Source organism: Ranitomeya variabilis, chromosome 4 (assembly GCF_051348905.1).
Source record: "Ranitomeya variabilis isolate aRanVar5 chromosome 4, aRanVar5.hap1, whole genome shotgun sequence".
NCBI classification, from domain to species: Eukaryota; Metazoa; Chordata; class Amphibia; order Anura; family Dendrobatidae; genus Ranitomeya; species Ranitomeya variabilis.
This window is the reverse complement of record NC_135235.1, coordinates 606,751,901-606,767,236: the sequence shown is the minus strand read 5'-3', so window position 1 is coordinate 606,767,236 and position 15,336 is coordinate 606,751,901. Positions and strand designations below refer to the sequence as shown.

The following is a 15,336-nucleotide window of genomic DNA, read 5'->3' as shown; positions in this document are numbered from 1 at the left end:
CACTGGAGACTGTATGGACTAATGTGTCGTCCGACAGGCTGACCAACGGGCACAAGGACTTGTCGTGGATGGCGATTCAGGGCGGGCTGCCCGTCCGGTCGTTCATGCATGCCCGGAAACTGTGTAACACCCGGTACTGCCCAAGGTGCCCCTTCGTGGAAGAAACATCCTTGCACATTTTTTGGGAGTGCCGGTTTGCACAGCGCCTGCTGACTGCCCTAGAGGACGACTTGAGGAACTCTGTCCCCAGAGCAAGCCTATCGCACCATTCTGTGCTTTACGGACTTTTCCCTGGGGTTCATACCGTCGGAGCCATCCAGGAGGCTTGGCGCCTTATGAACTGCTTCAAAGACGCTATTTGGGTCGCCAGGAACCGGCTCACCTTAAGGAGGGAGAAGATGTCCATCCAGGACTGCCGCAGGCTGATCCACAGCCTGCTCAGAGACTATTCCATCGTCGACTGTCCGGAGGACGCGGATGAGGACAAGGACTAAAACCCCTTTTCCTTCCCCCTTTTCCCTTATGTATCTTGTCTTTCAATAAAGCTTCGGGCCTGTGATCCCCCCCTCCCTAACCCCTCTTTCCAATCCCCTCCCCCTATCACAGGTCGTCGTACTGTTTTGTTTTGTTTAACATGCTTTTTCTTTCAGCTTGAGTGTTTTGGTGTAGCATAGGAGTTTGATGTATAGGTAGTGCGTCGTATTCTTATGCTTTGTACAAACGATGTAGAATTATGTGTGTACTGGGCTGCGGCAAAGTACACGATTGTTAACTTATTTTTTTTGGAATGAATGAGAATAAAAGAGTATATTAAATCAAAAATCTGTTCTTATCAGTTTAATATCTGATACGTCCCCTATTTGGGGACCATATATTAAATGGATTTTTGGAACAGGGAGATGGAAGAAGAGCTTGCTCTGTCCACTCCACGCATTGACCCGTTATTGCAGTATCTCCGGGACCAGTGCACTCCTTCTCTGATCCAGTTTCTAAAAACAGATTGAATTGAAATCAGCGCGAGTTGTCTTTTAACCCTTTATGTGAATTGATTTCAGGGTCAAAGAAGCACTTTTCTCAGGCCAAGTGTAGCATTTTGTTTGATTTCTCCTGGCCAATTGCAACATTTTCTGCGCCTTGCCTGGCCTTGCTTTCACCTATGTCTGTCAAACATTGCATTGCATTCAATATGCAATCAATCAATCAATCAATCAATCAATTTGTCTTTACTGGTTGCTGCAACAGGTGTGTTAAGATTTAGGCCTTTCTTACAGTGTTGCAAATATACTGTGTCGGCTACTAAACTAGGCCCCTGCTGTCTGTCAGCACTTGCTATTTAAATTGAAGTATCCAATGAGTAGTTCTGCCATACATACTGCATTTCTGACCGCAGGAATTCTTTTTTGAAACATTGTCTCCCTCTTGTGGACCACCGGCTTTTCAATGCGTTGTATTATATGCATTTTTAAAAGAAAAAAATAAGTAAAAATGGTGCCTGTGCTGATCTTGAATAGGCTTGTCTTGTCCATCTACACCTGTGTGTGTGTGTGTGAGCATTCTAATGCTTTTCACCAACCAGGTGCGCTGCCCGCAGTAGATGATAGAATCTTAGCACGGAACATTCATGTGCTGTCACAATGGGGCTGGCTGGAGGGTGTGGTCAAAGTAGGCGGAGTTATGCAGATTCAAAACGCGTCTTGCACAGCTTGAACAAACACTCACACACAGACAGACAGACAGACAGACACACACACTCTCCGTCTCTCACACACAGACACACATACACAGCAGAACTGTCATTGACAGCAGAACTGTCATTGAGAAGGCCTCCAGAGTTTCTGAAAATGTCCTCCCTGCGGCGGCAATCTTTTGCTCTGTCTCCACAATGGGTATTGGTGGTGGGCCTTGGTGCGGCCCACGGGGCACAGCGGGTTCAGTATCGCTTCTCGGCCTTTTGGCTAAGATCTGTAGTGGGTCTTACCGGATGGCTGTCTGAGCGTTGACTCTTGGCCTTGTGGCATCGCCGTTTTACGGCTTAAGCCACATGCTGCTTTAGGGAGTTGACCAGAGGACACGACTAGCGATCATGGGACGTCTTCGTTACGCAGGGCCCGGAGAGGCTCGTGTGAAATTCGGAATCCAGATCGATGTGGAGGAAGGAAAAGAAGAAATCGTCAATCTCAGCTTTGTGGTGTGGAAGGTCCTGTTTGAAGTTCTCGGTGTGAGGAAAGAGGAGATTCTGTGCCTGCAGCAGTTTAAGCGCAAGTATAACCTTGTTTTGATTTCGATGGCTGCATGTAATAATTTGTACGAGTCCCTGAAAAGGAACCTGGAGCATCCATACCTGGATGGGCTGTCTTTTGTCATTTTGTATGGTGCTAAGGAGATACCTCTGACAATTTTCATGTACAACCCACATGTACAGCTGGAGTTGATTTACGCCTTTTTAAGAAGGCATTGTTCCATCTGTAAAGCTGCTGTTAAAGTTATGAATGAAGAGGATTTATGGTCGGGGAAATACCGACTAATGGTCACGTTTCGTGAAAGCCCGGATGAGCCAGGGGGTATCCACTATCCTCCTTTGAATTTTACAATTGGTCGGGAGAGAGGTTATCTCTTTTTCCCTAATGCACCTATGTTTTGCCGGCATTGCAGGAGGTACGGGCATACACAAGAAGCTTGCAACATAGACACTATCTGCAGGAAATGCAATGAGGAGGGCCATGTCTCCTCTGATTGTAAAAACACCATTGTCTGTAACCTCTGTGGAGAGAAGGGGCACTCTTTCAGAGACTGCAAGTCACGCCCAGGTTCCTATGCAGCTGCAGCAGGGAGGAGGAGTGCACATAGGTCTCCGGCTCCAGCAGGTATGCCATCGTCTGCACCGCTGTCCACCGCGGCTTTCCTGGATGAGGAGGAGGCACAGGAGTGTTTCCCTGAGAGGGTTCGCGTTAATGAAAGAGGCAATATGGAGTTGGCACCTGAGCCTCCAGTACAGCAGGCTGTCTCTGTTGCCTCAGATGACAGCGATACTGAGACTGTAACTGGGGAAGGAGGTATGGAGGTATCCCTGGGGGAGGACCCGGAGGTTGGCATGGCGGCCACATTGCAGGGGGAAGAGGAGATAAACTTGTCAAAAACACCAAATCTGGATTGGAGTGCGGAAGTGTCAGACCCTGAGATGGAGGAAGGTCAGGGGGATTTTGGCTTTCAACGGAAGGATACTAGCTCTGATGAGGAGGAAGGTTCTTCTGTCAAGAAGAAGAAAAGAGTGGAGTCATCCTTTTCTCCCTTGAGTGACTGCAGTATAAGTCCGGCTCGGGTGTATCCTACAGCATCTGGCCCCCAAGGTGACTCTTTTTTAGGGGAAGGTGCGATCCTCGACTTCTGCACGTCAAACGTCCTCCCTCCAGAAGGGTTAGGATAATGCATAGGTGGTTATGTTGTCGCACTTTGGGTCCCCAAATTGACAAATGGTGTCTATACATACTCTCAGCATATTGTCACTAAATGTGAGGCAGATTAAGTCTCTACCCAGGAGAGTGGCAATATTGGACTACCTGAGTAACCTGAATGCGGATGTGTACTGCATTCAGGAATGTGGGATTTCTGATCCCTTAAATGACAACGTTTGGCCTTTGGGTCAGAGTGTGTGGTCTGGGTCTGTATGTAATAAAAATTCTGGGGTGGGGGTTTTGGTGAATGGTAGAGGGGTTAAGGTAGAGAGTTACACGGTGGTGGAGGCAGGAAGGTGTGTAGTATGTGAGCTTAATTGTAGGGGTTGGAGGGTGAGGGTGGTTAACATGTACGCACCGGTAGATAAGGGGGAGAGGTTGGAGATTTTTGAGAAATTGTGTGTTTTTTTATCTGGGAAAATACCAGTAATTTTTGTTGGAGATTTTAATTGTGTGACGGAGGGGGATAAGATAGACGTCACAGGTAAAAGACTTAAGAGTCTTGTATCAGATTTTTCTTTTCAGGATGCTGCGGAGGTTATCCTTGGTAAACCTCCTCCTGCGACCTATAAGGCTGACAGGGGAGGTATAGAGTCTAGAATAGACCGTATTTTTTTCTCTCCAAATATTGTTTGTAGGGATTTCCAGCAGGAAGATGTCCCTTTTTCAGATCATATGTATTTGAGAGCACGGTTGGAAGGTAAGTGTGATTTTGTGTATGGTGGAGGTGTGTGGAAGCTTAATGTGCGTTTGTTGGAAGATGAAAGAATTATGCGTGATTTTAAAAGGATGTATGTAAGATGGAGGAATAAAAAAAGTGATTTTATGAATGTGCTTGAGTGGTGGGATTGGTTGAAGTGTGAGATTGGTATTTTCTTTAAAAAATGGGGTAGGAGAAAAGCTGCTATGAATCGGGCAAAATTTAATGAGCTAAGTGTCAGATTGGAGTGGTTACGAAAGTTGAGGACAATTGGAGTGGATGTGGATGATTTGATGTGTCAGGTGAAAGATGAAATTAAGAAATTTATTGAGGCAAAAGGTAAAGAAATTATTTTCCGTTCTAAGATTGAGCATTTGGAGAAAAATGAGAAATGTACAAGGTTCTTTTTTAAAAAAGTGTTTGGTAAGAAAATGGATATGAATGAGGTGGTGAATGGTGAAGGCGTGTGTGTAAGTGGTAAAGATGTGATGGATGAGGTTGTGCTGTTTTATAAGGAGTTGTATGGGGAAAAATGGTTTGATGACCAGATGATGAGTGATGTGTTGGGGTGTCTAAATGGCCGACTGGGAGAGGATGAGCGTGGAATATTGGATGATGAGATTGTGTTGGATGAAGTTAAAAAAGTGGTTATGTCTGCTAGTAAGAATAAAACTCCTGGGAAAGATGGTTTGCCTGTGGAATTGTATGTGAAGGAATGGGATACGATTGGGGCTGACTTGGTGGAAGTGTGTCAGTATATGTTTAGGGAGAATATGTTGAGTGATTCAATGAGAGAAGGAGTGGTGGTTCTGGTGTATAAGAAAGGTGATAGGAAGGATTTGGGCAACTGGAGGCCTATCACGCTTTTAAATGCTGACTATAAGGTTTTTAGCAAGTTGTTGGCTAATCGGATGAGGGAAGTGATTGGTGGTGTGGTGGATGAAGATCAGGTGTGTTCGGTGCCAGGGAGAAGTATGACTGAGAATCTGGTTTTGTTGCGTGATGTGATTGGAGATTGTATGAGTCGTAAACAGAAGTGTCTGGTTCTTTCTGTTGATTTTGAAAAAGCTTTTGACCGTGTGTCGCATAGTTTTATGTTTCATGTTTTGGCCAAGATGGGTTATTCTAGGAATTTTGTGAGCTGTGTTAGGAGTTTGTATAGTAATGTGACGAGTGAATTTTTGGTGAATGGGTGTTTGAGCGATAAAGTGAGGATTAAGTCTGGAGTGCGTCAGGGGTGCCCTATGTCCCCTATTTTGTTCATTAGTGTGATTGAGGTGTTGATGTGTATGGTTAGGAAGGATAAGGTTATGAAAGGTGTGTTGATTCCTGGGAGTGGTGGGAAGGATGTTAGAATTTTGGGTTATATGGATGATGTGGTGATAGTGAATGAGAGTATGGCTGCAATGAGTAGGGCGAGGTTGATATTAAGTCTGTTCTGTAGTGTTTCAGCTTTTAGGGTTAATTGGGCTAAGAGTTCCTTTAAATGTTTTGGTGATAGGAAGGTTAGGATGGATGGTGTGAAATGTGAGGATGGTCCGATGAAGGTGCTTGGGATTAAGTTCAATGATGACTTAAAGGGAAATGAAAGTTGGGATGAGTGTGGGGAGAGAGTGGTGCGTAAATTGAATTTTTGGAGGTTAAGAGAATTGACTCTAACTGGGAAGGTCCTGATTATTAAGGCGGTTATTTTGCCTATTTTGTTATTTGTTGGGAATGTGTATCCTACTGCGTTTATAAAAATCAGGAAAACTGAGAAATTGATTTTTAATTTTCTTTGGGGAAGTCGCATGGAGAAATTGAAGCGGGAGTCTGTGCATAAGTTATGTGTGAATGGTGGTTTGAATTTTCTGAGTGTTGAGTTCTTTTTGGGGATTAGTTATGTGAAAATGTTTGTAGTATGTTTGGGGAAAGGTAATAAGTCTGCTTATATGATGAAGTATTCAGCTGGATGGATGTTGTATGGTTTGAACTGGGTGAAAAGGGATGCTAGTGTACCAGTTGCTTTTAAGTGTCCGTTGTGGTATGCTTGTGTTGAGAAATTTGTTAGAAAGTATGATTTGTTGTCTGTTGGTATGAATGATTTTAGGGAAAAGAAAAAAGTTGTTAGGATGGTGCGTGAGCGTGAGGTTGTATGTGATATTAATGGATTGAGAGGTGAAGAGGTGCCTGGGATGTGGAAGAAACTAAGTATAGAAGGTGTGACGAATAGACAGAGAGATATTGTTTGGATGATGTTACATGATATTTTGCCTGTTAGGGATGTGCAAAAGAGGAGGAATTTAATTAAATCTGAGGTATGCCCGAGGGATGGATGTGGTGCGAGAGAGCATGTTAGACATTTGGTTTGGGACTGTGATTTTGCGTATGCTGTATGGAAAGGTATGGGTGGTCTTTGTAAGGAATTGGCTGGAGTATCGTATCTTAATTGGAAGCTTGCAATGTTTGGAATGGGTGCATGTAGTAGGGTGAAGGATAGGATTTTATGGCTGTTGGTTGTATGTGTAATTGAAAGTATATGGGATGCGAGGAATTTGTTAGTTTTCAAGGGGAAGAAGATGTCTGTTAATGAATGTTTGAGTTTGATTCTGTCACGTATGTATGTGATTTACCTGTGGGACCAGAAACGAGGAAGTGCTATTGATGCTGAAGGCGTTTGGAAATTCAAGAAGTGGAGATTTCTTGTGAAGTTTAATTAGTGTTCTTTGTTATGATTTTATTTTTTTCTGACTATATACCATGTGTGATGAAGGCGAGTATCATTTGAAGCTTTTTTAAGCTGATTTGATTGAGCATTGTGCTCTGCCTATCTGAGTTGGTATAAAAAAAAAGAAAAAAAAAAAAAAAAAATCTGTTCTTATCAGTTTAATATCTGATACGTCCCCTATTTGGGGACCATATATTAAATGGATTTTTGGAACAGGGAGATGGAAGAAGAGCTTGCTCTGTCCACTCCACGCATTGACCCGTTATTGCAGTATCTCCGGGACCAGTGCACTCCTTCTCTGATCCAGTTTCTAAAAACAGATTGAATTGAAATCAGCGCGAGTTGTCTTTTAACCCTTTATGTGAATTGATTTCAGGGTCAAAGAAGCACTTTTCTCAGGCCAAGTGTAGCATTTTGTTTGATTTCTCCTGGCCAATTGCAACATTTTCTGCGCCTTGCCTGGCCTTGCTTTCACCTATGTCTGTCAAACATTGCATTGCATTCAATATGCAATCAATCAATCAATCAATCAATCAATTTGTCTTTACTGGTTGCTGCAACAGGTGTGTTAAGATTTAGGCCTTTCTTACAGTGTTGCAAATATACTGTGTCGGCTACCAAACTAGGCCCCTGCTGTCTGTCAGCACTTGCTATTTAAATTGAAGTATCCAATGAGTAGTTCTGCCATACATACTGCATTTCTGACCGCAGGAATTCTTTTTTGAAACATTGTCTCCCTCTTGTGGACCACCGGCTTTTCAATGCGTTGTATTATATGCATTTTTAAAAGAAAAAAATAAGTAAAAATGGTGCCTGTGCTGATCTTGAATAGGCTTGTCTTGTCCATCTACACCTGTGTGTGTGTGTGTGAGCATTCTAATGCTTTTCACCAACCAGGTGCGCTGCCCGCAGTAGATGATAGAATCTTAGCACGGAACATTCATGTGCTGTCACAATGGGGCTGGCTGGAGGGTGTGGTCAAAGTAGGCGGAGTTATGCAGATTCAAAACGCGTCTTGCACAGCTTGAACAAACACTCACACACAGACAGACAGACAGACAGACACACACACTCTCCGTCTCTCACACACAGACACACATACACAGCAGAACTGTCATTGACAGCAGAACTGTCATTGAGAAGGCCTCCAGAGTTTCTGAAAATGTCCTCCCTGCGGCGGCAATCTTTTGCTCTGTCTCCACAATGGGTATTGGTGGTAGGCCTTGGTGCGGCCCACGGGGCACAGCGGCTTCAGTATCGCTTCTCGGCCTTTTGGCTGCGATCATTTTGGTTGCAGCTGAATTTGGTGCGAGTTATCTGGAGGAATCCAGGCCTTTTTGCAAAGGATTTTGCGTCATCTGTGGTTTATACCGACAGTTATTTGGAAGCATGAATTTCGTCAGGAACACCATCCGAATTGGAGTGGACGCAAGGAGTTCTGAGAGGAATACCGTGAAGTTTGTCGTGCAGGATCTTCTGGAAGGTAAAGCTGGGGCAAGGCGAGGGGATTTCTACAGCGTCAATGAGTTTCCTAGGCAAGGGACTTATGATGTGACTTTTGTAGAAGAAAATGTCTGCCTTGATGTGTTTGAATGGCTGCGGAGTCATTCTAAAGATCCCTTCTTGGAAGGAATAGAGTTTGAGCCTTTGTTTGGGCTGCAAGAGAAAACTGTGTGGGTAACTGTGTATAACCCTTTTACGGACCCAGCTTTACTGGAGGGCTTCCTTTCGCGGTATTGCGAATATGTACGGAAAGGAGAGAGGCAGGTGAACTGTCTGGGGATTTTCAACTGTAAGTATAAGTTTCGTGTGAAACTTAAGAAGGACCCCGAGAGTGTGGGAGGCTTCAGGCATCCTCCGGCGAACTTCTCCGTGGCGGGACATAGGGGTTTCCTGTCTTATGCAGGGCAGCCCATGTTTTGCAGGAAGTGCTTTTCCTTTGGCCATGTGCAGGCTACATGTAAAAAAGGGCAGTGTTGCCGCAATTGTGGAAGGGAGGGACATGTGGCGGGCGAGTGCCCGAGACCCAAGTCCTGTGATATGTGTGGTAGCGAAGATCACATGTTCAAGGATTGTCCGAGGGCTATGCCCAGGAAATCGGATAAAGAATGGAAGGAGGAGGAGGAAAGGAGGAGGATGGCGGAACGGATGAAGCGTGAGACTGCCAGAGTGGAGAGGGAGGAGAGGAGGCGGAGGGAATATCTTGCCTCTCAGGCTCCTGATGACGTTCTCCTGGCACCTGCTGGATATAAGAAGAATTTGGAGAAGGAGCTTAGAAGGGAATTGAAGAAAGTGGAAAAAGGCTTTGAAGGGGCGGTAGGAGGGGAGCGCCCGGACATGTTGCAGCTTCGGGACGCTGAAGATGTTGCGGAATGTATGGAAACTGTGGAAAGTTCTGAACATCTCTCAGACCCGGAGGTTATTGAAGAGTTTTGGTCGGATGATGGTGGAGGGAGTGAAAAGTGTCACAGGGAGGGTGGTGGGGAAAGTGACGAAGAAAAAGAAGGTGTGGCACCTCAGAGGAAAGCAGGTGTCAAGAAGCCAAGGTGGAGTGAGAGTGGAGAGGCCAGTGGGTCGGAAACTAGCCACTCACTGCAGACGGTGGAGGACGATGGTGGGGGGACTGTTTAAAATTGTCTGGAATTATGCATAAGTTTTTTTTCCTCTGTCTTTAGAGCTTTGACTTAAGTCAAAGGCTTTCTGTTTTTGTATAGTGCTTGGACCTTTTTAAGTATGGTTTTCACTATAATCTCTCAAAATGTGAGAGTATTTAAAAATAGGTGCAGAAGGGCTGCAATTTTTGATTTTTTAGCTATGAAAAATGCATCAATTTTTTGTTTGCAAGAGTGTGGGGTGGTGGATGGTGTGAAAGGGGATGAATGGCCTTATGGGGCATCTGTATGGTCGGGGAGTGCATGTAATAAGAATGATGGTGTGGGATTTTTGGTAAAGGGGCGGGAGGTTGTTTTGAATGATTATGTGGTTATTGAGGTGGGTAGGTGTATATTAGCAAATTTTGTGTATAGAAATGTTAAATTTTGCGTTATTAATGTTTATGCACCGGTGGATAAGAATGAGCGGAAAAATTTATTTGAAAAAATTAAGTTTTTTGTGCCGGGGAGAATGCCTGTGGTGATTGTGGGTGATATGAATTGTGATGTGGGGAAAGCGAATGTGGATGTGTCTGGAAAGGTTTTATTAGATTTGGTTGGTGATTTTGGGTTGAGAGATATGCAGCGTTTGTGTAAGGTGAATCCTTTGTTGAATACCTTTTTTTCTGAGAGTGGAAAAATACAATCTAGATTGGATTATTGTTTTGTTTCCAAAAATATGGCTTCTATTAGTTATAAGCAGGAGAGTGTTTTGTTTTCAGATCATGTGTGTGTGTCATGTGAAGTGGATATAGATGTAAATGGGGTGTTTGGTAGGGGCTTATGGAAATTAAATAGTAGCTTGTTGGAGAATGTGGAAGTGAGAAAGATGTATGCAAGACAATATAAAGAGTGGTGTAAGGGTAAGAGTGGTTTTCGGGATGTGTGTGATTGGTGGGATTGGGTCAAAAAACAGACCAAATTTTTCTTTAAAGATTTAGGTTATAAGGTTGCTGCAATTAAGAGAGAAAAATTTGAAGCTTTAAATGCGCGTTTAAATTTTTTATATAAATTGAGGGAAGGAGGAGTGGTGGTGGAGGAGGAGATTTTGTTGGTTAAAAAGGAAATTCATGAATTTTTGATGGAGAGGGGAAGGAGTATTGTTTTTAGGTCTAAGGTTGATAGATTGGAGCATGATGAGAAATGCTCACGTTTTTTTTTCAAGAAGGTTTTTGGGGAGAAACAAAGTATGAATGTGCTGTGTGGGGCTGATGGGAGGGAAGTATGTGGGGAGGATATGTGTGAGGAAGTAGCAAAGTTTTATGAGGATCTGTATGCGGTGAAGTGGAGGGATGGAAATTTGGAAAATGAAGTGTTGAGTGTGCTAGAGAATAAGTTGAGTGAGGTAGAGAAAGGGAGTGTGATGAGTGAGTTGACTGATGATGAGGTATGGAAGGTGATGAATAGTATGGCGTTAAATAAAACGCCGGGGGAAGATGGTCTTCCGGTAGAGTTTTATCGAGTGATGTGGGAGGTGATTGGTAAGGATTTTGTGGAAGTTTGTAAATATATGTGGGCAAATGTGAAGGTAGCTGAGAGTATGCGTGCGGGAATGGTTGTGTTAATACCAAAGAAAGGTGATCTGAGAAATATAAAGAATTGGAGACCGATAACGTTATTAAACTGCGATTATAAGATCTATGCAAAAATAATGGCAAATAGAATGCGTGATGTGATAGGGAATGTGATTGGGGATGAACAGTGTTGTGCGGTGCCTGGAAGACGTATACATGAGTGTGTGTGCATGTTGAGGGATTGTTTGTGGGATTGTAAGAGTCGCAAGAGAGGCGTGTTTTTGTTAAGTTTAGATTTTGAAAAAGCGTATGATAGGTTGTCGCATAGTTTTTTGTTTAGAGTGTTGTTAAAAATGGGTTTTCCGGCTGAGTTTGTTGGGAGAGTGAGAAGTCTATATAAGAATATTTATAGCTGTGTTTTGATGAATGGTTCTGTTGGGAGGAGAGTGAATGTTTTTTCGGGTGTGCGTCAGGGGTGCCCTTTGTCCCCTGTGGCTTTTATTTGTGCTATTGAGCCATTGCTGTGTATGTTGAGAAAGGATAAGGTGATTCGGGGTGTACAAGTGCCGGGTGGAGGGGGTAGGGAATGGAAGGTTAGTGGCTATATGGATGACGTGTGTGTATTATGTGATTCGGAATGTTCAGTGGGGCGGGTAAAATTGTTAGTGTCTATTTTTTGTGGTGCGTCTGCTTTTAAAGTTAATTGGGAGAAGAGTGAATGTAAGAGTTTTGGGGGAGGATCTTTGAGTAAGGATGTTGGTGTGAATGAAGTAAAAGGGCCTATCAAGGTATTGGGTGTAAAGTTTTCTGAGAGTCTGGATGGGAAGGAATGTTGGGATGATGCGAAAGAGAAAGTTGAAAGGAAGTTGTGTTTTTGGAGGTTGAGAAACCTTACCTTTTTTGGGAAAATTTTGATTATAAAGAGTGTGGTGCTGCCTATTTTTTTGTATATCGCTCTGGTTTTTCCACCAGGGCATATGTGTCTGAGGGGGTTAAATAGGGTATTGTTTGTTTTTTTATGGAATTCTAGAATGGAGAGGGCTAAGAGAGAAACTTTGATGAAGCATTTGGAGAAAGGTGGTTTAAATTTTCCTAACCTTGAAGTGTTTTTTGGTGTAAATAGCGTGGTGTATGTGTTGAGGATGATTAGGGCGGATGGAAAATATTCATGTATGTGTAGATATTTGTTTGGGGTTTATTTGTTTCGTTTAAAGTGGTGGGAGAGAGATTTGCGGTGTCCGGTGGCTTTTGAAGTGCCTGTATGGTATGTGTGGGTTTATAAATTCTTGGTGAAGTATGAGCTGTGTGATGTGGATATTAGGTTGTTGAGTAATAAGAAGGCTGTGTATAGGATGATTGGGTGTAGAGAGATGGAGTGTGGAATAAATATGGTTAGAGGGTCGGATGTACAGGAGGTGTGGAAGAGGGTACGAATGGATGGTATGACAAACAGACAGAGTGAGATTGTGTGGCAGTCATTGCATGGAGTGTTACCTGTTAGAGAATTTCAAAGGAACCGTGGTTTGGTGAGAAGTGAGATGTGTCCGAGAGAGGGTTGTGGTGGAAGTGAGAGTGTGATACATGTTTTTTGGAATTGTAAGTATGCTAGGAATGTGATTGCAAGAATGGGGCCTTTATGTAATGAATTGGGTGGTGTGAGTCTGTTAACTTTTGAGGTGTTCATGTTTGGTTTGGGAATGTGTGATGGGGAGAGAGGAAGAGTGTTGTGGTTAATGCTTGCGTGTATAAAGGAAGTGTTATGGGATGTAAGGAATGTGTATGTTTTCAAGAGAAAAGCTATTTTAGTTAAGGATTGTGTGAAGGTGATTTTGGGGAAATTGTATGTTTGTTATTTGTGGGAGGTGAAGAAGAGAGGAGAGCTTGATGCTGAGGGCATTTGGAAGGTAAAGAAGTGGAGATATTTTGTTAATACTTCTTGATTGTTTTTTCCTGTTGTGTAAATATGTATTTTGAAAAAAGAAAGAAAGAAAGAAAATTTTTCCGATGATGATGGGAACGGCTTTTTGTGTTTGAATTTTGACACAGCTGTTTGGGTATGTTTCTTCGGTTATGGTTTTCTAGACCGTGAAATTCCCCATCTGAGGGAGAAAAAAAAAAAAAAAAATCTGTTCTTATCAGTTTAATATCTGATACGTCCCCTATTTGGGGACCATATATTAAATGGATTTTTGGAACAGGGAGATGGAAGAAGAGCTTGCTCTGTCCACTCCACGCATTGACCCGTTATTGCAGTATCTCCGGGACCAGTGCACTCCTTCTCTGATCCAGTTTCTAAAAACAGATTGAATTGAAATCAGCGCGAGTTGTCTTTTAACCCTTTATGTGAATTGATTTCAGGGTCAAAGAAGCACTTTTCTCAGGCCAAGTGTAGCATTTTGTTTGATTTCTCCTGGCCAATTGCAACATTTTCTGCGCCTTGCCTGGCCTTGCTTTCACCTATGTCTGTCAAACATTGCATTGCATTCAATATGCAATCAATCAATCAATCAATCAATCAATTTGTCTTTACTGGTTGCTGCAACAGGTGTGTTAAGATTTAGGCCTTTCTTACAGTGTTGCAAATATACTGTGTCGGCTACCAAACTAGGCCCCTGCTGTCTGTCAGCACTTGCTATTTAAATTGAAGTATCCAATGAGTAGTTCTGCCATACATACTGCATTTCTGACCGCAGGAATTCTTTTTTGAAACATTGTCTCCCTCTTGTGGACCACCGGCTTTTCAATGCGTTGTATTATATGCATTTTTAAAAGAAAAAAATAAGTAAAAATGGTGCCTGTGCTGATCTTGAATAGGCTTGTCTTGTCCATCTACACCTGTGTGTGTGTGTGTGAGCATTCTAATGCTTTTCACCAACCAGGTGCGCTGCCCGCAGTAGATGATAGAATCTTAGCACGGAACATTCATGTGCTGTCACAATGGGGCTGGCTGGAGGGTGTGGTCAAAGTAGGCGGAGTTATGCAGATTCAAAACGCGTCTTGCACAGCTTGAACAAACACTCACACACAGACAGACAGACAGACAGACACACACACTCTCCGTCTCTCACACACAGACACACATACACAGCAGAACTGTCATTGACAGCAGAACTGTCATTGAGAAGGCCTCCAGAGTTTCTGAAAATGTCCTCCCTGCGGCGGCAATCTTTTGCTCTGTCTCCACAATGGGTATTGGTGGTGGGCCTTGGTGCGGCCCACGGGGCACAGCGGGTTCAGTATCGCTTCTCGGCCTTTTGGCTAAGATCAAGTGTAGTATCTTTCGAAAAGGTGGCCTGATCCCACCACCCTAGTAAATTGATACATTAATACACACTGGGATAGTGCACTTGCTAGTACGCTAGGTGGCTCGTATAGTCATCTGGTGGAAAGCATGGCCCCCAGGATCGAAGTCATTGGGCTGAGTAAGTGTGAGGGCTTATGGTGCAATGTGCCCCAGGAGTGGTGACCCTGGTGGGAGTTTGAGCTTGCTTGGAGTGGAACCCGGGTAAGTCTTAGATTCCGTAGCACGCCGCACCTAGCCTTTCATACTTTCTTTAGCAACCCCTCCTATTCCTGGCCTTCTGGCTAGAATGGGAAATTTTTATAAACCCGGTCGGAGGTCCGGTCAGCTTTGGGCTGAGAAACCAACATGAAATAGGGCTCCTAGCTCCACCAGAGTGGCAGTCTGGTAGGACGCTGGGAGCACGACAATGGCTCTCCCCCGGCTTCGGCTAGGGAGAGCATCGAAGATCCCTGACCCTCGCTGGGCCTTCTGGCTCGGAGGGACGGGGATGATTTATTGGGGACCCTCTCCTCCGGGAAGGGACCACAAGAATCCTCGCCTTGTGCTCTGTTTTTGTGTGACTTCGGTCACATTTTTCAGAGCCTTGGAAAGATGCTTCACAATAAAAAAAAATCTGTTCTTATCAGTTTAATATCTGATACGTCCCCTATTTGGGGACCATATATTAAATGGATTTTTGGAACAGGGAGATGGAAGAAGAGCTTGCTCTGTCCACTCCACGCATTGACCCGTTATTGCAGTATCTCCGGGACCAGTGCACTCCTTCTCTGATCCAGTTTCTAAAAACAGATTGAATTGAAATCAGCGCGAGTTGTCTTTTAACCCTTTATGTGAATTGATTTCAGGGTCAAAGAAGCACTTTTCTCAGGCCAAGTGTAGCATTTTGTTTGATTTCTCCTGGCCAATTGCAACATTTTCTGCGCCTTGCCTGGCCTTGCTTTCACCTATGTCTGTCAAACATTGCATTGCATTCAATATGCAATCAATCAATCAATCAATCAATCAATT

At 43.7% G+C, this 15,336-nt stretch overlaps 1 long non-coding RNA gene, 2 other non-coding genes and 3 pseudogenes across 3 annotated transcripts in view; 5 read left to right on the top strand and 1 right to left on the bottom strand.

The window, feature by feature from the left end:
* The window catches only part of LOC143769239 (uncharacterized), a 281,786-nt gene that overhangs the window by 140,658 nt on the left and 125,792 nt on the right, over positions 1 to 15,336 (bottom strand). The gene's annotated exons all lie outside the window — the stretch shown is intronic.
* LOC143771220 (U2 spliceosomal RNA) lies at positions 776 to 975 on the top strand. Its single transcript, XR_013215036.1, has one exon. It is a non-coding gene; the product is annotated as a U2 spliceosomal RNA (small nuclear RNA).
* LOC143770685 (U2 spliceosomal RNA) lies at positions 6,955 to 7,155 on the top strand (annotated as a pseudogene).
* Positions 13,095 to 13,302, top strand: LOC143771349 (U2 spliceosomal RNA; annotated as a pseudogene).
* On the top strand, positions 14,263 to 14,359 carry LOC143770799 (U2 spliceosomal RNA; annotated as a pseudogene).
* Positions 14,906 to 15,093, top strand: LOC143771314 (U2 spliceosomal RNA). Its single transcript, XR_013215075.1, has one exon. It is a non-coding gene; the product is annotated as a U2 spliceosomal RNA (small nuclear RNA).